At 34.3% G+C, this 27,036-nt stretch overlaps 1 long non-coding RNA gene across 1 annotated transcript in view; it reads right to left on the bottom strand.

The window, feature by feature from the left end:
* Positions 1-1,755: 1,755 nt before the first annotated feature.
* The window catches only part of LOC125916568 (uncharacterized), a 27,452-nt gene continuing 2,171 nt past the window's right edge, over positions 1,756-27,036 (bottom strand). The window contains exons 2-3 of the long non-coding RNA XR_007455967.1: positions 25,483-25,546; positions 1,756-3,530 (exon numbers count right to left, since the gene is read on the bottom strand). This is a non-coding gene — a long non-coding RNA (uncharacterized LOC125916568). The remainder of the gene's footprint in view (positions 3,531-25,482; positions 25,547-27,036) is intronic.

Raw genomic sequence — 27,036 nt, 5'->3', positions numbered from 1 at the left:
TAATTTGTCTTGCTTGGAAGAATCACGCTTTGGGTTAAAATCAATTGTCATTTACAAGTATTCTTCCGCATTCATTTCAGTCAGCTATGACACAGAATAAAGTTACAGACAAACTTTAGCCTAGATAATTTAAGAGTACAATTGACAGAATGTTTTAATGTTGGGATGAAATGCATACTTTATATTTTTCAAACTCAGTTATATTGCTTTGCTAAAAGTAAATAGTACCTCCAGGACACCATCTGGTAAAAATCTCTCTGTGGATTAACCCAGAAAAGGAAGTGAATGAATTTTTATATATTGCATAGTTGTGGTTGCAAAACTGCAGTAAAAATATGTTTTCAATGCACTGGTGTAAGTGAGACTTCAGCTACCTCATCTGATTTGATCCAAAAGGCTTGGAATATTTAAGGCCATATCTCATCAACAGGGAAAAGGAGGGGTATTTTCTTTCTAGCATTCCTAGGACTTGGAAGAAAAAATAATCCAGGAAACTCAAGTCCATGAGCTGGAAAATATAAATTTGGTCTTTTAGAAATCATTCATTAAAAAATTACAGGATATGTCCGGAAAGTCTGAGACCATCTACGACAATTAGATGAGACCCAGCAATGCTATTGTGTGCATCCCTGCCAATGCAGAATGGTCAAATTAGTTTTTACCTTTTTTTTTTCTTTTTCTAAAAATAACGTGTTGTCCAAGCCTTGATCTAGTCCAATGACTAGAGCAATGGAACTTCCCCTCACTCCTCTAGGGAATCCATTCCAGAGACTAATAGATTTCACTGTCAGGAAACAATTCCCAGATTCAGTCTTAAGTTTCTGTTACTTAATTTCATCCCATTACTTGACTATACACTCCTTATTCTACCCTTAAAAATGACTTGGATTCCATGATGTTTACATTATTCAAATATTTTTCAAATGTTATCATAACTGGACTTAGAGATGGACAAATATATTTTTTGTTATTTTAATCTTTCCTTCAAATTTAATTTGGAGTCCAAATCCCATTATGCATTTATTTTCTAGTTTGAGTACTACTCAATTTACATATTGAGGCATTTATGACTTAAACTGGTATTCGTGTTGTGATCTCAGCAGTACAATTTAAGTAACTTTTATCTTCCAGCCATATGACATGAAGCTTTTGCATATACAGACTAAAATCTCATTGACTGATTTTACGCTCATATTCCATTACAAGATCATATATAATTTGCGACCCACTATCATCTCAAAGTCTCTGGGTATTACTGCTTTCCAAGTACTATATATCCTGCCAATTGAATGGCTGTGTTTCTGATTATTTTTTCCCAGATGTATCAGCTACATTTTTCCAGGTTGAATCACATTTCATTTCCTGCCCATATTTCTAACCACTTTAGGTCCCTTTTATCTGTCCTCACTGGTTTTGTCAACACTATTCAATTTAGTATCATCTGTGAATTTAATTAACGTGATGTGTATCCTCTCTTATAAATCATTAATGAAGTTCTTCTACAATGATTTGTTCATTTTTTAAAACTCTAATGCAGCTTAATGTTTATAGTCTTGCTATAGTCTTAAGAATATACCACTTTTTTGCCACTTGGTATTTATTTCATTATTTTAGGAGTGGTTGATGGTGGACTAACAGAATCATGCTCAGGGTCAATGCTTTTTTTTTTTTTAATATTAATGCTAAATACCTTTATGACAATTTATCTCAAGATTGACAATGCTTTTGCAACCACTTTTCTCCCTTCCACCATTTCTACATTTCCTAAATGTGGTCGAACATCATGGAAGCCTCAGTATGATGTTCTCATGTCCGTAACATAAAATTATCAAATATTTCTTATTCCAAATTCTGTTGTGCAATGAGTTTAAATTTTAGATGCTGATTTACCAGACAATAGCCTGTTATATTAAATTATAAATTAACTTAGAATGCTTCTATTTTAAATATTTTGGAATTGGTAAGCTGAACCAGTTCATGGTTCAGATAAGCTGGGCAACACTATTTTGTTCCTCCTTTACATTTATAACTATGATTTCTTTTTAATTTATTGGTTATTTAAAATTATTTTGTTGTATTGAAACCTATTTTTTAATTATATCTTTATGTGGAAACACATTAGACTTCTAAAGGTGTGTTCTGAAAACATAATATTAGAAATAACATACACAACCCTCTACCCAGATTTAAAAAAAGTCACTACCAGTAACGTTAATAGCTCCTTAAATACAGCTTTTTTTTTCTCTCCCTTAGGGATAAGAGCTTCTATGAATTTTATGGAAAGAGATGATCTTTTCTGTTTATATAATCATATATACATCCATATAGGTAAGAGGTATTGTTTTTCAAAATACTTTTTTCTAAGTATTTCACTTTTCCACAGAGATACCTTATGATACGTCCTCAATAATCTTGGAAGAAAGCATACAATTTTTATTTCAATTTTCCATAGTGTTAGCTTTACATACAACTTTCTTTTCTTCTTTTTATAAACCATCTCCCTTAACTTAATTATTTTTGGAGAGTATTTTTTTTCTTTTGTGCTGCCTCTTTTTCATTTATGAGTATATACACATTCTTATATTACTTATTATGGCCTAATTGTGGCATATAGGTCTGATTTCACATACTTGAACCAATAAGAGGATCCCTCAACCTACTTTTTAGCCAAGCCTTACATTTCAATATATTAATTAAGGGATTAGAAAATTCATGTGGCTACCTAAACATAAGAACTATATTTATTCTCTAACAAATTTAAACTTCTACTTTTTTAGTTATCAAGATTTTCCTTACATATTTGATTCCATCTTAATATCTATTTCTCATCTCTAGATCCACACAACTTCAACAGACTTCTTTCTTTTAAACCAAAGTTTAACTCAATTATCCTTAACTGTAGAGGCATTACACAGTAAAAAGCTGATGATCTAGGGTTTTTTCATATTTGCCAACTGTTATTGCTTTAAAAAAAATTACATGTGCTCCATTATTTAAAGAATGATTTATATTGTAAACATTTGGTTTACCATAGAAAAAAATTGGAAACCAATACAAGTGCAATCCTACAATGGAACACTAGGAACCTAATTAAAATTGGAACTCCTGTCAGTGAGTCTCTTTGCCCAGTAATATCTGGGTTATAAGAATCAACCAACTTGGGAGGCCCACACAGTTAAGTAACAAATACAAGGTTACAAAAGCCAAGCCATTCCATTTTGGTCTTGCAGAGGGACTGTCCCATAAAAGGAATAATTCTGTGGTACCATTCACATCCCAGATCTCCCTATGGGATCAAGCTAAGGCTAGACTTCTTTTGAGATCACATCTTTGCCTATCTTCTTCCTCTGCCCTTTCCTGCTTTCCTTTCTTTTGAAGAGTACTCTCTTAATAAGTCACTGCACACAAATCTTTCTTAAGCTCTGCTTTCTTGAGGTGCTTCTCTTCTCACCTCAGAGAAGTGGTGACAGAAGTGGTCCCCGAAAGTACATCTGAGGGTGAGATTCTGGGGTTGATTCACTCACAACCGGCTGTCAAAAAGGACAAAATTAGTAGTCAGTGATTTTTGGCATGCTATATCAGTATAACGGCTTTCATGTGGGTGGACTGAGATGGAATACATGTAGGAAATAATTCACTAGCTGATTTGTACAATATCTCCATACACTGTACAATAGCAGATGAGATTTCAGGGATGGAGTCATCAAGACACAGAAGGTAACTGAAGTTAAGGATGTCAGGAAACTATGTGATTATGTTATCAGATAAGACATCTCCAATGAGTACATCGATGGCATCTAGAACAACAAAATAATACAAAAATAGGGAAAAAGACCCTCAACCTGGTATAAGCCCTTATTTATTTATTTATTTATTTTTAACGTTTATTTATTTTTGAGACAGAGAGAGACAGAGCATGAATGGGGGAGGGTCAGAGAGAGGGAGACACAGAATCTGAAACAGGCTCCAGGCTCTGAGCTGTCAGCACAGAGCCCGACGCGGGGCTTGAACTCACGGACCGAGAGATCACGACCTGAGCCAAAGTCGGCCGCTTAACCAACTGAGCCACCCAGGCGCCCCTAAGCCCTTAGTTAAAATAGAAAAGTAATTTGGAGATTGGTAGTTGACCACAAGAAAGCAAGATAGTCAGATTGTTGAAAGACAGTTGTAGTCATGGGATCATTTTTTACAGAAGATAGAGGAGTGGTGGATTATAAGCAGAAAAAAGGAAACTGAACAATACTGAGCAACCAACATCCCAGAAATGTGAATGTACAACAAGGAAGACAAAGTAGTTTCCACTCAAGAGGGATCCAGGGGTAATCAAATTCTTAAGGTAGCTCCCAATGTGAAACCAGTGCAAGAATAACTTTATAAAAAGGCTGAAGAACTAAGGTAATTTTTTCTCATACGACAAGTTCCACAGGGCACAATGGAAAGGTTGTGGAGGAGGAAAAGCATTCAAAGATCATGAGACCAAGCACAGAGCATTACTTGGATGAAAGTTTAAGATAAAAAAAAGGACTACAACAGGGGCTAGTATTTGGATTCATAATCAAGGAAGATAGAGATGTGGAACACGGTGGAATTAAGCAATGTTAGGGATACTAAAAATGCCTGGTATTGTATAAAATAGCCTGGATACAATATCTTATTACAACCTTTTGTGGTAGATAAGAAAAGCAAGACTGAGAAGCTAAATAATTTTCTCAGGGATGTACAACTATTAACAGAAGGAGTAATGATTTGTACTCAGTTCTGCTGGAATTCTGACTCTATACTTTTATCATTAGGCCCAATGGACGCTCATGCTTCCAGATGCAAATTTAGTAGGAATTATAAACAATTCCTCAGTTAGGTGAAAAGCCCTGACGAGCAGATAACAATCTTTGCATGGATTATGTTGGATCCCACTAAAGGAATCCAAGTCCCAATATACTAGAAAAAAGTAGTTCATTACCCAGACTTTTTCAGTCTTGATAGAAATCATAACAGTACCTAAAGAGTAGAAGAGCTTTCTTAATGGAGCTGGCTGTGACATAAACTGGTGGCTTGGAACATTAATTCCAGAGAGAAGTCAAGAGTCATAGTTCTCATCAAGAAAGACCCTCATTTACCTTGTCGCATCAAACTAATTCTGAAGCTACAAGAAATATGTGCTTTGACTTTTTAGTTAATTGAAAAAGTCAAAAATTAAAATTTCACTTTGTGTGTTATCATGACTACTTTGTATTCTCTGTTTTGCTGTCTCATTTGTACATCCATTAGAAGTTGCCATGGGCTTAGGAGATACAAACAAAATTAATCAGTTTTCCTGCATCTAGCATCTTTGTTGGGGGAAAATTTTTGAGATTATTAGTAGAAATATGTGGTCTGTGATCACCTGTTTTTATTTAATTCCTCTGTTATACATTAAGTCATTATATTTTATTGAACATAGATTGTGTACATACACACACACAACTTAAAAATGTAACTAGTCACAGTACCATTTAGAACAAATAATTTCTACCTTCATTAAGAACAAAATAAGAGCTCATATATGTACTCAGGCTTCTCTTTATCTGGTCAATGGCAAAAGGGCAAACCCAAGCATACTGTTTCACCATATTAATTTTTAAAGTCCAATTAAAGGTAACACCTACAACCTTTCTTCTGTTGTGTTTGCCAAATATTTTTAATCATTAAACAAAGTGCTGATTGCAAGAGAAGAGGAAAGCTCTTGCTGCTACACTCTGCCAGTGATAAAATCTTTGTCCCTAGGGACATGGCAAACATTTAGTCACATGAAATGATGTATATTACATGAAAGTTCATTTTATTACAAGGGCTTCTTAATCCAAATATAACCTCATATTATTATTAGTTCTGACTTCATTGCCTCCTACAAAAGAATAGGCATCAGATTTTGAAATAAGAATATTAAACAAAAAATCTGAAATAGTCTAAACCTGAAGAAAACTGCTTTAATGAAAACTGTTACATATTCTTAACTACTCACCAATTTGTATATCTTCATAATTTAATTCTAGAAATAAGAGCTTTGTATTTTTGGGCAGACTCTCAGTTTCAGGTCGGGAAAGATATGGATTCTATACCCACATGTATTTCATATTACTCACCTTAACTATAACTACCTAAATCAGTTGGGACTCTTCTGGTTAGAAATAACCAAAACTATCTCAAATTGGCTTAGCAAAATGAGGAATTTACTAAAATAATACTGGGGTGTCTTTATGGAGTGTGAGAAAGAATTATATAAAATGAAGGACAAGGCACAGTTAGAATCTATATACATTCTTTCTCAGATCCCATCTATCTCCACAGGCCAGCTTAATCCCCTATATCACTGCAGTCTGACTTTTCCCACATAAAGAAAAATATGGCTGTCTAGAGCTAGGGAGTAAACATTTCACAGCTTTAATCTTCGTCTTTCAGGCCCAAATCCAAAATTCTTAGCAAAGATTTTCACTGGCCCAACTAATGAGCTATTTATCTGTTCCTGGGCATATTAAGTATGCCTAGGTAGGTGGGAACCTGTGTCCAACTTAACAAATAGCTGGCTATTCCTGAAGTGCACATCTAGGACCAAGAGATATGTTAAACATTAGAATGGAAAGACAAAGTTCTAGAAAAGATACACTGGACACACTATCCCATAGGTGTTCTCTACTCTAAAAAGTTAAATCTCTTCCATAAGTTTATATATTAAAATTTGTTAATGTCACTATGCATTTTTTTCTGCTGGCCATATGAAAGACAGAACTTATCCAATTTTGTTTGGCATTTCTATCCACCTACACTTCTGTCACAATGTTGTAACTTCTAGATGTATTTATTTATATCCTGCCTTGTTCCAGAAAGAATTTAAGACAGTTTAAAAAAAAACACTACGTAATACTAGAAAATAAATTGAAAGTGAAACAAAAGATGGAAAAACAAGGTGGAAACAGAATGAAATCATAAATAATGAATTTATAATGTAGGGATACACATTTACTATTGGTAGGTTACAAAGTTTGCTAATAACTGTTTTTGTCACTGCCTAAGTTTTCCAGTAACTTTGCCAGTTATATAATTAATAATGTACAATAGGTAGTAAACCAGTTGCTTAAGAAGTATACAATGCACACTAAAAATGTATACATATGCTTCATACATGACCAGAAAAAACTTCTGCTAAAAATCCTTACTTAGCCTGAGATATTCTTGATATTACACTTCATTTATTAGGGATAAAGAGCAATACTAGCAAGGGGGCAAAGTGGGAGAGTTCCTACTTTAGAAGTGTTCTGTGATATAAATTTGAGCAAAGGCTTGTGTAAATAGATGATGTGAACTCTGAGACTATTTGAGAGAACATTCATTCAGGCAGAGGAAACAGTAAGCATAAAGCCCAGAAAATGGAACATACTTGGTATTCAAGGAAAAGCAAGGAGGCCAGTGTGCCTGGAGCAGAATCAGTGACGGGTAAAATGGAGGGCATTGAGAGGTGGGACCAGACTATGAAGGGCATTATATGCCATGGGAGAGACGGGAAGCTGTTCTAAGTGCAAAGGCAAACCATTAGACGGTTTTGAGCAGAGAAGTGATATGATCGGACTCATTTTAAAAGGATGATTCTAGCTATTGTGTTGAGAACAGATTTTCAGGAGGTAAGAATGAAAGCAAGGAGATAGGTAAGAGGCTTATTAGAGAGGTGTAGATATGAGAACAAAGTATCTTGGCCTAAGCGGGAGCACAACAGGTAAAGAAAAGTAGTCACATTTGGGATATATTTTGGAGGTGGACCTGACAAGTTTTGTTGATGGACTCCATGTAGAATGAGAGAAGACTGGCAGTTGGAGAACAGTCTCCTAAAGTTGATGGAGATAAGCTTGGTTACTATACACTTCTACTAAGGTTATTTATCTTGACATCAAGAGATAAAAGATGTTAAACTGTAAATTAGGGAAATAAATATTGTCTAACTTGAAAACCCCTCAATTCCTTTTATGGTCTCAACTGCTCATGTCCAACAATAGAACTATTAATCACTACAGAGAATGTTACAAACAAAAGATAGCCTTAGTCTTACAGAGTGCCTTGTCATGCCCTCGTGTTACCTCTTCCTAAAAAGACCTGTAGTGCAATGACATAACTGAGCCCACCCTACCAAATCTTCAAAGCAGATGAAACTAGAGTCCTTCTAAGCAGATCACCTACATTGAATTTGACACACTGGCATTCCTTAAAAACTGGGACAAAAGAGGAACAAAGGTGTGAAGTTAACTAGTCTGGAAAGGGTTAATAAATTCTCATTTTCCAAACTGGTTAATGATTAAAGGCATTTTGTAATTTGGAAATGAAGCACTTGGCTTCAAGGGGAGCTAGGAATAAAGAGGGGTAAGGAAAGCAAGGAAATCAGGTAGTTTATCTAGAACCATCAACAGTGTTATCTAAAATCTGTAGTTTAAGATGTTTTTCTAATACAGCATTTGATATTCCAGACAAAGAAAAGCTCTGAGAATTTGTTGTCAGAAGACCTGCCTTGCAAGAAATGTTCAAAGAAGTTTTTCAGGCTGAAGGAAATACCAAATCTACACAAAGAATGAAGAGCACTGGAGATGAAAAATGTGTGGGTAAACACAAAATGTATTTTTCTTCCATATCTCAATTTCTTTAAACATTGTACAGTTGGTTTATAATATAAATAAAATTTAAATTATGAAACCAAAAACACAAAGAATTGTGGGGGAAGTAAAATTATATGTGATGTAGCATAGTATCATTTGATGGCAGACTGTGATAATCTAAAGATGAACATTGTAAACTCCAGAGTAAACACTAAACATGCAATACAAAAGACAACTAATAAGCCAGTTTTTATATATTAAAAATTATCAATTAATTCAAAAGGAGGCAAGAAAGAAAGCAAAAAGAACAAAGAAAAGACAATTAGAACACAAATAACAAGATGGTAGGCTTAACCCAAAGCATATTAAAGGTTACATGTAAGTGACAAAACATTCTCACTAAAAGTCAGAAATTGTGACACAATAAAAAACAAGAACAAATATTTATAAGGGGCACATATTAAATATAAAAGTGCAGACAGGTTAAAAGTAAAAGAATAAAAAAATACCATGCAAACATTGAGCATAAAAAAGCTAAATTGGCTATATTCAGATAAGACAAAATCAACTTCAGGACAAGGAATATTATCAAAGATAAGGAAAGACATCTCTTCATGATAAAAGGTCAATTCATCAAGATGACACAACAATAGTAAATATGTATCCACCTCACAGCAAAGCTTCAAAATACATTTCAAAATACTGACAGGAATAAGATAGACAATTCCATAATCATAATTAGAAATTTTAATATCCCCTTCTCAGTAAGTTATGAAAATTAGACAAAAAAGGTAGAGAATAGAAGAACTAGAACACACAATCCTAAAATTTGTATGAAACCACAAAAGACCCCAAAGAACCAAAGCAATCTTGAAAAAGAAAAACAAAACTGGAGGTACTACAATTCCTGACTTCAAGTTATATCACAAAGGTGTAGCAATGAAAACAGTATGGTACTGGTACAAAAATAGATATATAGATCAATGGAACAGAACACAAAACCTAGAGATAAACTAAAAATTTTATGGTCAATTAATCCAGAACAAAGTAGGCAAGAATGTCCAATGGAAAAAGACAGTCCCTTCAAAAAATGGGGTTGGGAAAACTAGACAGCTATATACAAAACAGAATGCAACTGGATGATTTTCTTTCGCCACATGCAAAAGTCACCTCCAAATGGATTAAAGACCTAAATGAGAGACCTGAAACCAAAAAAATCCTAGAAAACAGCACAGACAGTAACTTCTCTGACATTGTCTGTAGCAACTTTGTTCCAGATATGTCTCCTGAGGCAAGGGAAACAAAAGGAAAAATAAACTATTGGGACTACATCAAATAAAAAACTTATTCTGCACAATGAAGGAAACAATCAACAAAACTATAACTCAATCTATAGAATGGGAGAAGATATTTGCAAATGATGTATCTGATACAGTGTTAGCATCCAAAACAAAGAATTTATAAAACTCAACACTCAACAAACAACCTAATTAAAAATGGACAGAAAACATGAACAGACATTTCTTCAAAGATGACATACAGATGGTCAACAGACACATGAAAACATTCTCAACATCACTCATCATCAGGGACATACAAATCAAAACTACAATGAGATATCACCTCACACCGGTCATAATGGCTAAAATCAAAACCATAAGAAATAACAAGTGTTGGTGAAGATGTGGAGAAAAAGGAACACTGTTGGTGGGAGTGCAAAGTGGCTCAGTCACTATGGAAAACAGTATGGGGGTTTCCTCAAAAAGTTAAAAATAGAACTGCCCTATGATCCAGTAATTGCACTACTGGGTATTTTCTACAAAAATATAAGAACACTAGTTCCAAGGGATACATGTACCCCTATGTTACAACAGCATTATTTACAATAGCCAAATTATGGGAGCAGCCTAACTGTCCACGAAAGATTAATGGATAAAGAAGGTGTGATATATGTACACACACAATGGATGAGTCAACCATAAAAAATGAAATCTTGCCATTTACAACAACATGGATAGAGCTAGAAAGTAAAATGTTAAGTGAAATAAGTTAGAGAAAGACGAATACCATATGATTTCATTCATGTGGAATTTAAGGAACAAAACAAATGAACATAGGAGAAAGAGAGGGAGCGGGACAGGGAGAGGGCCAGAGGGAGAGAGAGGGAGAGGGAAAGAGAGGGAGAGGGAAGGAGAGAGAATGAGAGGGAGGGAGGGAGGGAGGGAGGGAGGGAGAGGGAGGGAGAGAGGGAGAGAGGAACCAAGAAATAGACTGTTAACTATAGAAAACTGATGTTACAAGAGTTGGGTGGGGGGATAGGTGAAATAGGTGATGGGTATTAAGGAGGGCACTAGTTATAAATAGCATTGGGTGACATATGGAATTGTTGAATCACTTTATCTTACACCTGAAAGTAATATAGCACTGTATGTTAACTACACTGGAATTAAAAATTTTAAGAAAAGTAGAGAAAAGAAAACTTCAACAACCATTTTGACCAAATTAACTGTTATAGAAGAGAAAATCTTTAAGCTGCAGAATATACATTTTTTTCAAGTTCAAAAGGTACATTCACCAGTTCATATGCTGTATCTCAGTGAATACTTACAAATTACAGTAAAATTTAAATAGACTGAAATTGTACAATATTTTTCATTTGAATTGTATACTTTTTACCAAAACAGAATTAAATTAGAAATCACTTACAAAAAGGTATCTAGAAAATCTCCAAGTGTTTGCCATTAAAACAACATACTTCTAAATAACGCATAGGTCAAATAAGAAACCCCAGGAAAATCACAAAATGTTTTGAAATGAAGAATAACAAGAACACAATATTTGAAAGATTTAGAATGCAGCTAAAGTAGTGTTTGAAGGGAAATTTATAGCTCTAAAAGCTTTCATTAGAAAAAGAAAAGGTTTAAAATCAATTATCTAAGCTTCTAGAGTAAAAACAACAAATAAATAAGAAAAACTCAGGGTGCCCAGCTGGCTCAGTCAGTATAGCATGTGACTCTTTATCTGAGGGTTGTGAGTTCAAGGCCCACGTTGGCTGTAGAGCTTACATGACAAAAATAAATAAAACAGAATATTTTTTTTAAAAAGTAAAAAACAAAAAACACCCAAAACCCCACAAATTTAAACCAAGAAAAGCAGAGAGTAGGAAATAATGGCTATATGAGTGGAAATCACTCAATTAGAAAAACAGAGCACTAATAGAGAAAAACAGTAAGATATACATACATTTTAACGTAGCAATTACTAGACATACATACACAAAATCACCATCATATAATGATCTCTATCAAAACAGAATTAATTAAAAAAAACTACAAATAACTTAAATGTTAGAAATGAAGGATCTGGTTACATAAAGTCTACATAATAGCATGATGTGTTTTCTTTAAAATGTGGCAGCTTTACAGGTACTAACATGGCATGAACTGAAATGTCTTGTTAAGTTATAAAAGCAAAGTGTACAACAATATATAAAGGATACTATCATAAGTGCAGGTGTGTGCTTTTTAAAGAATGTATGTGTGTGTGTTATGTATTTAAAAAAAATTTTTTTTAACGTTTATTTATTTTTGAGACAGAGAGCGACAGAGCATGAACGGGGGAGGGTCAGAGAGAGAGGGAGACACAGAATCTGAAGCAGGCTTCAGGCTCTGAGCTGTCAGGACAGAGCCCGACGCGGGGCTTGAACTCAAGAACCGCGAGATCATGACCTGAGCCGAAGTCGGACGCTTAACCAACTGAGCCACCCAGGCTCCCCTAAAAAAAGTTTTTTAACGTTTATTTATTTTGAGAGAGAGAGTGAGAAGGGAGACAGAATCCTAAGCAGGAATGTATGTGTGTGTTATGTATTTTTATATATTTACATATACATATAACATCTGTGGAAAAACACACCAGAAACTGGTGCTAGTGGTTGCTTCTGGAGAAGAGGCCTGTGTGGTTTACATATAAAGGTAGTATTACATTTCCATGAATACTATTTTTCCCTTTCAAACTTAATACTGTCTAAACATTCCCTATTTAAAAAATATTTTAACCACAAAAAATAAAGGTAATAAATAGGTATAAGAAAACAAAAAGGACTGGAGTCAGAGGTCCTTGGTAGGTTATATAGACAGCTTGGCTTTCTATATATGCAGTCTCCTTTGAGACAGCAAGCCCTTGTTTATCTAGATAGGACAACGAAGAAACAAAGAGTTTCTGTGGTCTTTTTCTCTTTACCCTTACAGTTGTGTCTAAAGCAAACATGGCAGGAAGCCTTTGCTATATACCTAAAGGGATTAAAAAGGTACAGATGGACAAGCTCACAGGAATCCCCATTTACTACTAAAGTAGCCCAAACTCAGGCATCGTTTTTTGAGCGTGCAGATTCCATCTAAGCAACCATGTATCCTTTGCTCTCTATCTCTGATGAAGACAAAAAGAAATGTTGCAGTAATTGCTTCATGACCACATACATACATACACAGGGTAGTCACAAAGCTAGCAGTCAGAAATTGCTACTGTAGTGTTTCCCTATGTCCAGAACCCAGGTAAAGACAGTTTTCAGGAAGGGAAATAAAAATATTTACTATTCATTGGATAAAATATTTGAATTCTCAGATTTTAAAATTAAAGTTACCCTCTATGTTTAGAACTATGGGGACAGTGTGACTTTATGTACAGCTCTTTAAACAGCCAGTTTCTATTCTATCTTCTAGAATAAGTTTCCCTCTCTGATTTTATTACTTTCTTCTAAAACAAGGTAATTTTGGGTGTGTGTGTGTGGTTTAAATTTCTATTTTAATAAATTTTATCAGTCTTGGTTCAGCATATTTTATAAAAGACTATAAACACTGAGTTACTATTTAAATAGATCTTTGTATAAAGCACCTAACTTGTCTTATTAAAATGACCCACAAAACAAATAATCCTGGTTTGATTTATTTGTTCTAACAGTGCCATTAATATAGAAAAAGTGATGTGATTGAAGTCAGTATTTGGAATTTATCTTATGAATTCTAAGGTATTTCATGAAGTGCTCCATTTAAATGTCCATTGATTTCCTTTACCCATGGGTAAAACTATTATACTCTTTTCGGGCAAAGCAGTAATTAGTTCTTTTAGACATGTACATAAGCGTTACAGTAGTAGAGAGCAAAAGTAGATATGCATCCATGCATCACTCCTTGAAACATGCAAATGGGTTGATATTTAGCTCAAAGAAGGAAAAACATCACTTGAATTAGTTTAAATTTGGGAAAGGATAAATCCACAACCAGAGAAAGCTAAACCAGACTTCTAATTCAATGAAGAAAATCCTTCAGTTTACTTCTAGACAATAGCAACTAACCAAGCAAAAAAGTGACTTTTGCCTTTCTTCTTTATCTTCAGTGTCAAAGCTAAAGAGAAAATTTTTGTGTAAATCCAGCCTTATCTTGGTTTAAGGAATTTGTAATACACTATATGTAATTTAGGTTGTCAATTGCTTATCATTTATTCATTTTGCTCAAGTGTATGAGAAGTGGGGCTATGGGTGAATGAGGCAAAATGCCCAATTCATATACCCAATGCCATGGTAGCAAAATTCCCAATGTCAATGGTAGGAAATTCCATTTAACCTAGTTAAAATAATTAACTCAATTATTTCTCATATGACATGAAAATGTCAGTGAGGAAATGTACATGATTAAGATCAAATCTCCTTCATTTGAAAAGTTTATACCTTTCTCTCTCTAGAACTCTCTCAGAGAGAAAAATAGTATGGGTTCCAAAGATAGAATGTTTTAGTAAGAACCGAGGAGAAAAAGAAGAACTGTCAATACTATATGTAGAAAGACCTTCTTTAGAGACAACTTGCTACTAATACAAAAAAACAAAACAAAAAAACCCTACTGCTTTAATAAAAAGCATTGATCTATTCACATTATAAACCACATATAGCAATACTTAATATTGCTCACAAATACATAAATATGGTGGAAATATAAAAACATATATTAGAATGAAAACACTGGATTTGTAAAACAGTAAAGAAGGAGGAAAGGAAGAGAATGAGATAGGAGAGGAACACAGTGGGAAGAGTAATTGTATTCACAATGCTTAATTGGAGGAGAAAGAGCAACAGCAGGAAATCAGGTATAGTGCTAATATTTCACAAAGCTGAGATTAAGTCCATAGGTGTTCATTATATTTTTCTCCATTCTTATCTGTATATTCAAAATATTTCATAATAAATACCATTTATAATAGCAACAAAAACATATATGCTACCAATACAGCAAAAACATGCAAAAGATTTATGAAAAAATTGTAAAACTTTATTAAAAGACAGTAAGAAAGATATAAATAAATGGAGAGATAATAAAACATGTCTATGGATAGAAAGATTCTGTATTTTAAAGAGAGCAGTTCTCCCCCAAATTAATCTATAAATTAAAAAATTTTAATAGATTTTTCCTTGAATTTGACAGGTGATTATAAAATATATATGAAAAAACAAAAAGCAAAAAATGGTCAATACACTCATGAAGAAGAACAAGTTGGGGAACTGTTTTACTAAAAATCTTTTTCTAATACCAACACTTATTACAGCCAAGATAAAGACACAATGGCAGTAGCACAGGGATCAATGAGAAAAAGAACACAGAAACAGACTCATCTATTATGAAAACTTCATTTATAACACAGCTGGCACTGATGATAAATAAGGAAAGGTTATTAGACTAACCAGTCCCATGGTGGGGCAGTTGGGTTTCAATATGGAGAAAAATGAAACTGGTTCCCTATTTCTCACTATACAGTGAATCACTTCCAGGCAGATTACAGTCATAAAAGTGAGAGACAAACTACAAAAGCTTTAGAAGACAATTCGTAACAAAAATTTTATAATATTAAAGCAGGGAAGGATTTCTTCAACAAAAGACCAAAAGCACTATTAAAAATAAAAAACAAAGGGGTGCCTGGGTGGCTCAGTCGGTTGAGCATCCGACTTCGGCTCAGGTCATGAGTTCAAGCCCCACGTCAGGCTCTGTGCTGACAGCTCAGAGCCTGGAGTCTGCTTCAGATTCTGTGTCTCCCTCTCTCTCTGCCCCTCCCCTGCTCATGCTCTGTCTCTCACTATCTCAAAAATAAATAAAAAAATAAATAAATAAAATAAAATAAAATGAAATAAAAAACAAAGATTGATAACTGGATCATATTAAAATTAAGAAAATTTGTAAAACAAAGCATAGTAAAAAACTTTTAAAGATAAGCCACACAACATAAGAAAATGTTTGCAATATGTATAAATCTAATAGTAAAGGATTTACATCTAAAATATATAAATAATTCCCCAAATCAACACAAAATGACAAACACACAGAAAAGTTAGCAAAAGAGAAGAGCTCTTCAGAGAAAACACAAATGGCTGGTAGACATATGACAATATTATGAGTTAACTGCAAATTAAAACCAAAAGATACCATTTCAGACTTGTAAGACTCATTAAATAATGACAATATTAAAAAATCCTAACAAATCTAAGTTCTGCCAGAATGTGAAACAAGAGGAATTCATGCATACTGCTAGTGAAAGCAAAAGCCAGTATAGGCACTTTGGAAAATAAGTTTGGTGTTTCTAATAAAGCTGAACAAGCACTTATTATTCTCTGACTCAGTAATTCCATTCCTAGGTGAACACAGCCTAGAAAATACAGCCTAGATGAATGTGTACATCATTTACCTATATAAAAATTTTCTTAGCAGCATTGTTTGTAAAAGCATAAACCATAAAAAAGCCTCATTTTCCACCAATAATGAAATGGATAAATGTTATACAGCAGTGGAAATGAAAAGGAAACTGTAGCTACATTCATCATGAGTGAAATTTACAAACATAATTGTATACTTAAAGCAGCATGGGATACATACAAGATGCTTCTGAACATATCAAGTTCAAAATCAAGCAAAACTGAAGACTGTATCCATACATAGATAACTTCTAAAGGAAAGCAATAGACTCATTCCAACAAAATTCAGGATGGTAGGTTAACTCTGAGGAAACAAAGGTGATATAACAGGGGACTGACACAAAGGTGCTTTTAAAATACTGTTATGTCCTTTTTCTTTTCTTTCTTTTTTTTTATATTTATTTGGGGGGGGGGCGGTGAGGAGCAGAGAGAGAGAGGGAGACAGAGGATTCAAAGTGGACTCTGTGCTGAGAGAAGAGAGCCCCATGCGGGTCTCAAACCCATGAATCATGAGATCATGACCTGAGCCAAAGTCATATGTTCAACCAACTGAGCCACCCAGGTGCCCCTGGTATGTCCTATTTCCTAAATTGGGTAGTATGTATGCATGTGGATGTTTTTCTATTACTCTTATAGCCACATATCCATGTTTTATTCTCTTTTATATGAACAAAATATTTGATTATTTTAACAACTACTTAAAAAAAAAGTCTGATGTCAATAAAGGCAACTCAAAGACATTTCATTCGCCCTGGAAGATAGTGGTAGCAGAACATTTAAGAGGGGATTTAAATTTATGAATGTCCAAAGAGCCAATGGGAAGAAAGAGAACTAATAAAATAATAAAGAGATCATAAAATAGAAAAATATTAAAATGAACTGGGCATGAAAAATGGCTGTTGTAATTTTAATCCATTTATATGAGTAAATAGTTCACTAGACAAAGCTAAGGAGAGAATTAGTGAATTCCAAAATTAGGGTAAAGAAATCTCCCAAAGGGCAATAAGAGAAATAAAAAGATGGAGTATATGAATGAGAAGTCAGTAGAAATGGAAGATAAAATACAGAGTTCTAACATAATAAGAAGCACCAGGAAAAAAGTACAGAAAACTCAAGTAGCAGCATATGAACAGATAATAGCTGAGAATGTTCCAAACACAGAAAAATACTAATTGCCAGGGTATAAACTCCTACCGAGCATCATGTAGGAGTTAAAAAAAAAAATCACACTCTGACCCACATTGTAATGAAACCATAGAGCATTAAGGAAAAAAGAGAAAAACAAGAGCTACTTTCCAGAAAATACATTATCTACAAAAAAAAAGTACTATCAGATTAACAGATGTCTCATTAATAACAAATATTACTAAAATGTGGAGCACAGAATAAATGCAAACTTAAATTTCATAAGTAAGAGGGTGAGGAGAAAGTATTTTCAGACATATAGAAATGAAAATTTTACTATCCACAGCCTTTGTTGGAAGCAATATTAAAGATGTACTCTAATAAGAAGAACATCAAACCCAAGAGGAAACAGTGAACAAAGCCAAAATGAGCAAGGATATTAATGTGATATGTTAGTGATTACAGATAATTACTGATTATAAAATCATTATAAGAATCTGTGTGTTTAAAAACTTGTGTGATGTGACAGTACAGTGTACAGAGTGTAAACTCTAATACCAGACTAAGTCTGAATATGAACCAAAGTTCTCTCTGAAACTAAAGTATAACTTGATTAAAGAACATTTATGACATCAAAGAAATGTGATTTATATTGTCTTTGTTGATCAACTGTTATCTTTAAAAGATGAGCAAGAAAAGCGCAAAACAAGGGCTGAAAGGAGAACTAAGATTTTCAGGCCAGTTTAACTTTTGTTAAAAATCTTAAGCAAAAGATACTCAGAAAAATAATCTTCATATTGCTGAGGAAAATTTTTCATGGCTAGTTTAGATAACCAACCAGAAAGTAAATGTCTTGCAAAAACTATTTCTATCTCTAAAAATCTTCTGGTAGTGGGGCGCCTGGTGGCTTAGCTAGTTGAGCATCTGACTCTTCATTTGGTCTCAGGTCATGATCCCAGGGTCATGGGATCCAGCCCCATGTCGGGCTCTGAGCTGAGCATGGAGCCTGCTTAAGATTCTCTCTCTTGTCTCCCTCTGCCCCTACCCCCTGCTTGTGCTAAAAAAAAAAAAAAAAAAAAAAAGAATCTTCTTCTGATAGAAATGCTGCAAAACACAAGAGAGATGGACAAAAGAATAAAATTGTTGTTTTGGAAACAGCTGGCCCATTAGGCCAGGAAGGGAACTAAAATCATGGGTTGGTGAAGTTGACAAATTTCTTTTAATTGCATATGGTAACAGGAGCCGTAGCACATGATTTAAGTCTTGCCTGATTTCTTTGGGTCAGGGTCGAAAACTATGCAATTCAATTATATTCTTAGGTCTATAAGTATTTAAGTGCTTCCTATATGTGCAGGTCTTTAACAATTTACAGTGAAATGTTCTTATCTAAAATCACCTCCTTCCCATCATTTTACAAGCCCTCCAACCCCTTTAGATTCCTAAAGGATGGCCACCAAGCTCACTCTTGCACTGTCTAGACAAGGAGTTCAATTTCAAACACAATGGGTCTTTCTTTGGGTTCCACTCAAAGATTTCACCAAAGGCTGTCACTTGGCAAGCAATACCTTACTGCTTTCTCACTAGAATCTCTCCTTATTATGTGTCATTTCTATTTTATTGTTAATAACTATTATTTCTCAGGCTTTGGTTATTTTGCTCCATTTGCACTCTAAGTATTTTTCTTTCATTATTTTGGGAAGGTTTACTGAAGTCACAGTATTTTCATCATGCATTCATTCAACAAATAAATACTGGGAAATTACCCTATACCAGGCTCTGTCCTGGTCAGATCATACGTTTCTGCTCAAAACCTTCTTAAGGCTTATCTCATTCTGAGAAAAGCTCACGTTTTTAGTTGATCTACAAGCTCACCTTCCCTCCATCCTCCACAGTCTCTCTGACCTTCTGTCTGTTACTCTCACTCACTCCATTCCATACACTGACCTGATTCTTGCTGTTCCTCTTTACAGGAGAGTCATATTCCCACCTTAAAAACTTTGTGTTTAGTGTTCTGTCTGCCTGGACCATTCTTTCCCCAAATATCCAGATGATTCCCTCCTTCACTTCTCACTTGACTCAATTGACACCAAAGACTTCTTTGGCCTTACATTAGGTTACGTTCTCAGTCTCAATCTTTCACTCTTCTCCAACAGTATTACATATCCACACTCTGACCTCATAGTGGCCAGGATGTACTCCTCTGCCCCTAGATATTAGGCCTGACCAGATGATTTGTCTAGGTTATTGCGAAGTTAAGAGACACGGTTCAAGCAGACTTAAAATGGCTTGCACTTCCAGGCCTGGTCTCACGTACTCATACTTTTTGCCATTGAATATAACATCATCTGGTATTCCACTGATGCCAGAAAAATGCGAGACACATGAAACATACCTGAAACTCAGCCATAAAGTGCAACCAAATCTAGCCAGGATCATTTGAACAGTGGAAAACCCACAGATAAAGTCTGGTGTTGTGACTCACTAATTTTTAGGTGGTTTCTTATACACATTACTGTGAACATAGCAAATAGAAACTGAAAACTGTCAACATCCAGGTGATCCTCATCTCCTTTTCTTATTTTTCTTCATAGGACTTTAAGTACTATATATTTTACTTCTTTGTGTTTTATCTATCCTCCTACATACACACACATGTACACACACATATACAAATAAAATCTCCATGAAGGAAATAATTTTTGTACATTCTGTTTATTGTTATTATCTGAGCACAAAAAAATAGGATCTGGCACAATGCAGAATGAATAAGTAAATAAGACAAAGTCCCCGAACTCAGGACCTTACATTTTAGTGGGGAAAAAAACAGTTAACAAGTATACAAACCATAATATTTAGATAGTATGAGTGTCATGAGGAAAATAGAGGAACGGAATAGAAAATATTGGAGTATAAATAGGAAGAGCAGAATAGATGATAAAAAAGTTGCCAAGAGGAGGTGTCATGTAAGCTGAGTGCTGACTAAAGAGTTCTGCATGCATCTGAGTTCTGCATGCATCTCTAGACCATTCTAGGCAAAGGGAACTGAAAATGCAAAGACACTGAGGCAGGAGCAATATTTCCGTCCAACAAATTTCAACAGAAACAAAGTTTAGAGTGATAGGAGATAAGAAGTAGACAAACACCTGATCCCAAAGGCTTCACTGGCTCTGTATAGTCTTTGGATTTCATTCTAATTATAGCTGAAAGCCTTCGGAAAGGTTTATGCAGGGAAATAATTTATTTTTAAGGTCTTTAAAGGGGCAAGAAGGGAAGCAGGGAGATGAGTATGGTCATCAGGCCCAGGGGAGAGGTAGTGGCAGAATGGGTGAGGTATTTGGGATATTTTTTGAGGATAAAGCCAGTAGGATTTACTGAATAGATGTGATATATAAGAGAAAGAGAGGCATCTGGAGGATCATGAGAGAGGAATCAAGGATGACCCCTTGTTTCTGGTTTGAGCAATTTACCAAATAGTAGTTTTGTTAATTGAGTTGTACATTTATTGATCAACTTCTCTGTACAAAGCACTGCTACACACACAATTCAGGTATCTGTTCTGAAAAACATTTATGCCTTTACGAGTTGCTAAAAAGAATCAAAAGTTTCACTGCTATCTGGATACTACTGGACTCCATGCAGACAAAAAATAACTAAATCCATGGCAGATGTTATTAGTCTTTGAATTAAAAGAATCCTGCATTTATTTGTTTGGTTTAGTTTGATGGGGGGAGCTATGTGAAAATTAAAGATCCTTACCTCATACACCAGTTGTGTTTTTTAAAATGTGGGGGAGAGGTGCCTGGATGGCTCAGTTGGTTAAGTATTTTAGTCTTGTTTTCAGCTCAGGTTATTATCTAATGGTTCATGGGATTGAGCACCACATCAGGTTCTGCACTGACAATGTGGTACCTGCTTGGGAGTCTCTCCCTCTTCCTCTCCCTCAAAAATAAATAAATAAACATTTAAAAAATAAATTAATTAATTAAAAAAGGGAGGAGAAGACATATGTGAATCAGTTTGAGTATACATTTTTAAAATTTTTAGAAGAAGAAAAAAGAGACTAACATCAGCTGTTCCCTATTTTGTGGTAGTGGGGTAGAAAGGCATTTAAGTGGAAGAATGGAGATGTGATAGGAAAGGGAGGTTTTCACAGATTTATAGATTTACACTTTGACATTTTGAGAATGTATTGGATATTTAAAAAAAAAAAGGAAAATATAATTAAAAAAAATTCTCACCTTTCCAGATTCCCCTCACAGCTAGTAGTGATCAAATGACAGTCCTAGCAATAAGACTTATAAGTTCCTGAAGAGGGCTTCTCTTCCCTGATAAACACAAGTCTAGCAAGATGAATTTTTTCCTTAGCTATCTCTCCCTTTTTCTTATCTGGAATGTAGATATAATGCCTGCATTTTGACTAAAAACAAAACAAAAACAAATACAAAAAAACAAAGCTGCAAACTAAAGATGAAAGAATAGGAAGTTGCCAGAAAGAACCTAGGTCCTTGATGACTTCCTCAAGTAGGTGAACAGCTCAGAACTGTCTACACCTGGGCTACTTATTTTATGAGAAAATACTGGCTTAATCTATGGTAGTTTAGATAAAGTTATTTTGCTTTTTTTTTTTTTTTAGATAAAATTATAATTGATATAGTCTTGCAATGCACTTAAAGTCTGTACTATAATGCAAAGGAGGCAAACAGGTGGTCATGATGAAAGTAAATGATGTCATAAGGAACATAATGTCATTAAGGCACTTTTAAGTTAACTTCTCAGAACACTATTAACAAGTAATCATAACTTCCAAGTATCATAATTATCCATTTTGATATATGTTTGGATTTCTGGGATCCTCATATAAGTAATGTGAAAGTATTCCCCACTGATTTTTTATCGTATATAAGTCATAGGAAGAGACTGCGAAAAGCACAGAGGAGAGGATCTAAAGAGAATTCTAGTTCTTGGTCATGTTTAACCATAACCTTTAGGTATAGTTCAGGATTTAATATAAAATTATTAATACTGTAATTTTAAAGTATGCATCAATAAATAGACTTAAAAATTACAAACCCTCAAGTTCTACTATTTTAACTACAAAGGGCTATTTTAAGAAGATGGTAATATTATATTTTATGAAAAATATATTTTAAGAATTAAGCTCACAATATGAATTATTCTTATGTTCATGTTTCATTTACTGCTTTTAATTTCTTTTATAGGATGCTATATTCCTAAAGCACTTACAAGAAAAGAAAACACTTAGAGACATCCTTTCAACTATACTCTGCCTTGGAATGGAATATGTCATTCAGTGTAACATATATTTTGGCCCTTCTATATATAACACTACAGATAGAAAAAGAAACATTTTTGAGAAACAGAGCTAGTGTGAAATCAAATATTGCAGTGATAATGCAGCACATTTCCTTCTAACTAAAAATAGAAATAAATTTTATTACGAAGATATTGAGTCATCTTTCTAAATCAGACTATCACATGGACAGAATATTGCAAAAACTTCAAAACACTGAACTGATGTAGAAAAAAATTTTCAAATATTTGGATAAGAAAGAAAAGTAGGATTCCTGTGCTACTCTAAAGTATACTTACTTATAACAGGTTGATCTTAACTATTAAGACTTGTCTGCAGAATTAATTTCCATGAAACTGACCAAATAATGGCAGAAAGTTTTGAATAAGCAAAAAACTTGCTTATCCAGGAGCACAGATTATTTCTCTGCTGCAAGTAGCCATGTCAAAAGGTTACCATCTGACAATTCTGCAGAAGATTTTTATACAGTTGAAAATTAGATGTTCTACAGGTTAAGCGTCCGACCTCGGCTCAGGTCATGATCTTGCAGTTTGTGAGTTCGAGACCCACGTCGGGCTCTGTGCTGATGAGCCTGGAGCCTGCTTCAGATTCTATGTCTCCCTCTCTCTCTCTCTGTCCCTCCCCCACTCACGCTCCCTCTCCCTCTCCCTCTCTCTCTCTCTCTCTCTCAAAAATAAACATTTAAAAAACCTTAAAAAAAAAAAAGAACATTAAAAACATTAGATGTTCTAAGAAGTTAATAAAACTAGGTAGTCCAATCCAGGCAGGACTGCAATCCAGGGAATCATTTAATAAAAACTTAGTGGTATAAAAAAATATAGGCAACCCAGATTTTATCTCTTACAGGTAAAGAAAGACTAAATTCAATACAAAACACTTTAAAATCTTGATTAAAAATCCCAGAAAATAGTAAAAGTTTATTAACTACGAAATGAGTGTTCTTTGAACAGTTTGTTGGGGAAGATTTTTGTTTTGCTGTTTGTTTTTCTTCCTGAGCTTTGTGGTTACGAAGTTTTTCCTGGGCTGATTCAGTCACATACACAAACTTATCACCATTTTGGAAGAACAGTACAAATGCTCTAAGTAAGACTATTCAAGTGCCATTTTGATGAAGCCATTTTTAAGAAAATCCAGGTATGAGCTTTCATTAAGTGAAGTGAATAGCTACTGGGGGGAAAAAAAACCTGCATGCCATAATTGTCATACCTATGCTGGATGACAAATCCTGAAAACAATTTCATTAATTGTAATGCAATACATACCATATTCCTCAGAAGTTCCATATGATACATATTTGTCATACATTTCATTCTCCTAATGTGTAGTTTCTCAAATTTGGTAGTCAGAGGAATATGTAATGATGAAGAAAAAAACCAATACTGAAGAAACCTAACAACCCTGCTCCTCTGTTTCCATAAAAGTTCCAATCCATAGCCTCTGAAGCAGAACTCCATATTTACTATCAGACTCAACTTCTACACTTCAGCTTCTTAGTTTTTCATAGTTTAAAGCCAAAGAATGGCCAATATCCTTAAATCTGTAGATGTAGGAAGCCACTGGAAAAGGTAATTTAAGTCCCGATTTCAGTCACCTCTATGAGAATATACACAAGAGATGTCACAAATTCCGAGTTAGTACTGTTTCACTACCCCTTGTGCTTAAGTCATTCCTGAGTAGTAACTGAAAGAACACAGAAAGGCGCATTAACTCTTTCAAGCCACTTGGGAACTCTATGATGTACAGCTACTGAAAGGCACTAAGTATGCCCCTAAGTGCATGACTTAACTATCTCAAGTCACTCAAGCACTAGGAAGGAAACACTTCATTGTTGTTTAACATTACCTACTAAATTTTGCTGTTTTAACTGGGTCTCTGCAGTTATAGGAGTTGATACTCAAATGGAAATATATATCAAAGGAGTTACTAAGTCTCAGAAAACAATAAAACTATCAGGCAACCATGAAGCTCAACAATGTATCATCTTGATAATGAAATCTTAGATATTTGCATGTGAAATGAAACCACTGGTTTAAACTGAGTGTGACACTGACTGTTTTAAAAACTGAAGAGATCTCTACCTATATCAATAGCTATATCTGACATACAGTATAACATAGGAGAAATGAAATAAGTAAATATTTCATAAAGCATTGAATATATGCACAAATGTGATTAGAAGACACAGACTGTGAGATCAGATATCCATCTTAAAATTTCAGTGCTTTGGTGGTTAAAACAGTAAGAGAAAAACAACATTGTTTTGCTTTTAGAAACCTGTTTCTAATCAACTGAGCTACTCCTATGGGGTCAAATAAAAATGATTAGCTTATTAAAAGCATAGCTTTGCTATTTAATAAGCAAAAATGATTGAAAATTCTGCTCCAGATCCTGATAATTTTAGTGTTTCTAGTTAAGCTTGCAAAATTGCATTCATTATTAGTGTCTAGATTCATTAACAATTCAATTTATAGATATTAATGCTTATAATGCATGCTTCACTTGCCAAAACTTGAAGAGAAATTGTTTCAATTAGCTTTCATGGATCATGAATCCTACCGGCTGGGTATTTTTAGACAAAAGATACAAACACATCCCCAAGCAATGCTAATGCACAGCTGGGACTCGTGTGTAAGGTCACTTGAGCTAACAGTTTAAAAGGAAAAACAGTAAATGAGTTTTACCCATATGAGCAAGACAGGAACAGTCTTCTGTTTCCAACCAAGTATTTGAAAGGCATATACACACCTTAAGGAAAATGGCAACAGAATTATTTGCTTATGCAACTTCTATAAGATAAAACCAGTAGATAGATATTGGCAATCTAAACTTAGCAAGCAGTATTCAGTATATAAGACAATGTGAGAAGTCTCAGTGAGAGATCTTAAACTGACCCTGTGTAGAAAAGAAAGGGGATTTCTTAGAAGTCTTAAGCTTAACAGAAATGCAAATTCTATCACTTGCATAAAGGTCATGCTCTAGTGGTAGAAGAATAAAAAAACAGATTGATGTCCCAGATGAATCCAGTTGACCATCCAGACTTACAGATAATTATTAATTCTGCACTTCATCTTCCACTGCATACTACCAGCTCAAAGTTGCTCTTTATTGTTAGTGCCAAGGGGTACTCTTGGGGACAAAAGATATTCTTTGGAGGATAGCCACATCTTCCAGGTACACTTTTCTCACACACATCTTCACGCAAATTGAGGACACTAGCCCATTCTTGCACTTTTCATTTACTGTAGTGTACTTTAGCATAGTAAAGCATAGCATAGCATTGTATCTCCATCCCCACTGTTCATAGGTTGGAATTTAGTGGAGTATCAAGAGAATTAGGTGATTTTTAACTTAAAACTAAGAGATCATTTGTCTTCAGTAAGATGCTGGCCAATGTCACATACTGATGAACAGACTGAATAATAATTCTTGGTTGCCTCCATTCCAACCAACTCCTTAAAGGATCCCAAGAGAGAATCTTAGAAAACTTTGAAGTTAGTAGTATGAAATCAGAATAAGTTTTGAGAAGACCATGAGATTCTGGAAAAACATTCATGACATAAAGATGCAGTTGGGAAAGAGAGAGCATGAAAAGCATATATTCTTCTAAAATGAAACTGAAGTTTGGATTAAATCTTAGATATTGGTCAGAGTAACAACAAGTAACAGGCCTACAAAAAATTATTCATTGTTGCTTTTAGCCTTAATAGTGGTAGAACATCTCTCGTGATAAGTAGGAGTCTATTATAAATCGTAACTGCCACAAAAGGTATTACTCAAAAGTATCAAGATTAAAATCTTGATTTCTGCAAAAAATGTAAATATGAACAAAAGGAAATCTGATTGCCTACATAAGGTTATAAAAACTGATGTATGAGAATGAATTAAATGATTATAGGAGCAGTGTGGAAAAAAAAGTTTAGAGAGAAAAGTGAAAAATTCAGTTTTTGATATAATAATTTGAAGGAAGGTCTAAAAGACTGAAAGAAAAAGGGCTAGGCTAAAAGCTGTATGTGCATGGGACTAAACACAAAAATTAATGATGTAACCTTTTTTTTTTTTTTTACTGAGTATGACTGCAGAAAAATATGTAAAGTGCATTTTTCACATTGCCAAATTCATGACGACCAAATGACTCTGGAAAAACTACATTTTTTAAGCCAAATAGGTTGTTTAATAAAAGAAATCACCCCAGACACACACACACACACACACACACACACACACACACACACACA

Source organism: Panthera uncia, assembly GCF_023721935.1.
Source record: "Panthera uncia isolate 11264 chromosome E2 unlocalized genomic scaffold, Puncia_PCG_1.0 HiC_scaffold_20, whole genome shotgun sequence".
NCBI lineage: Eukaryota > Metazoa > Chordata > Mammalia > Carnivora > Felidae > Panthera > Panthera uncia.
This window is presented reverse-complemented; position numbering and strand designations above follow the sequence as displayed.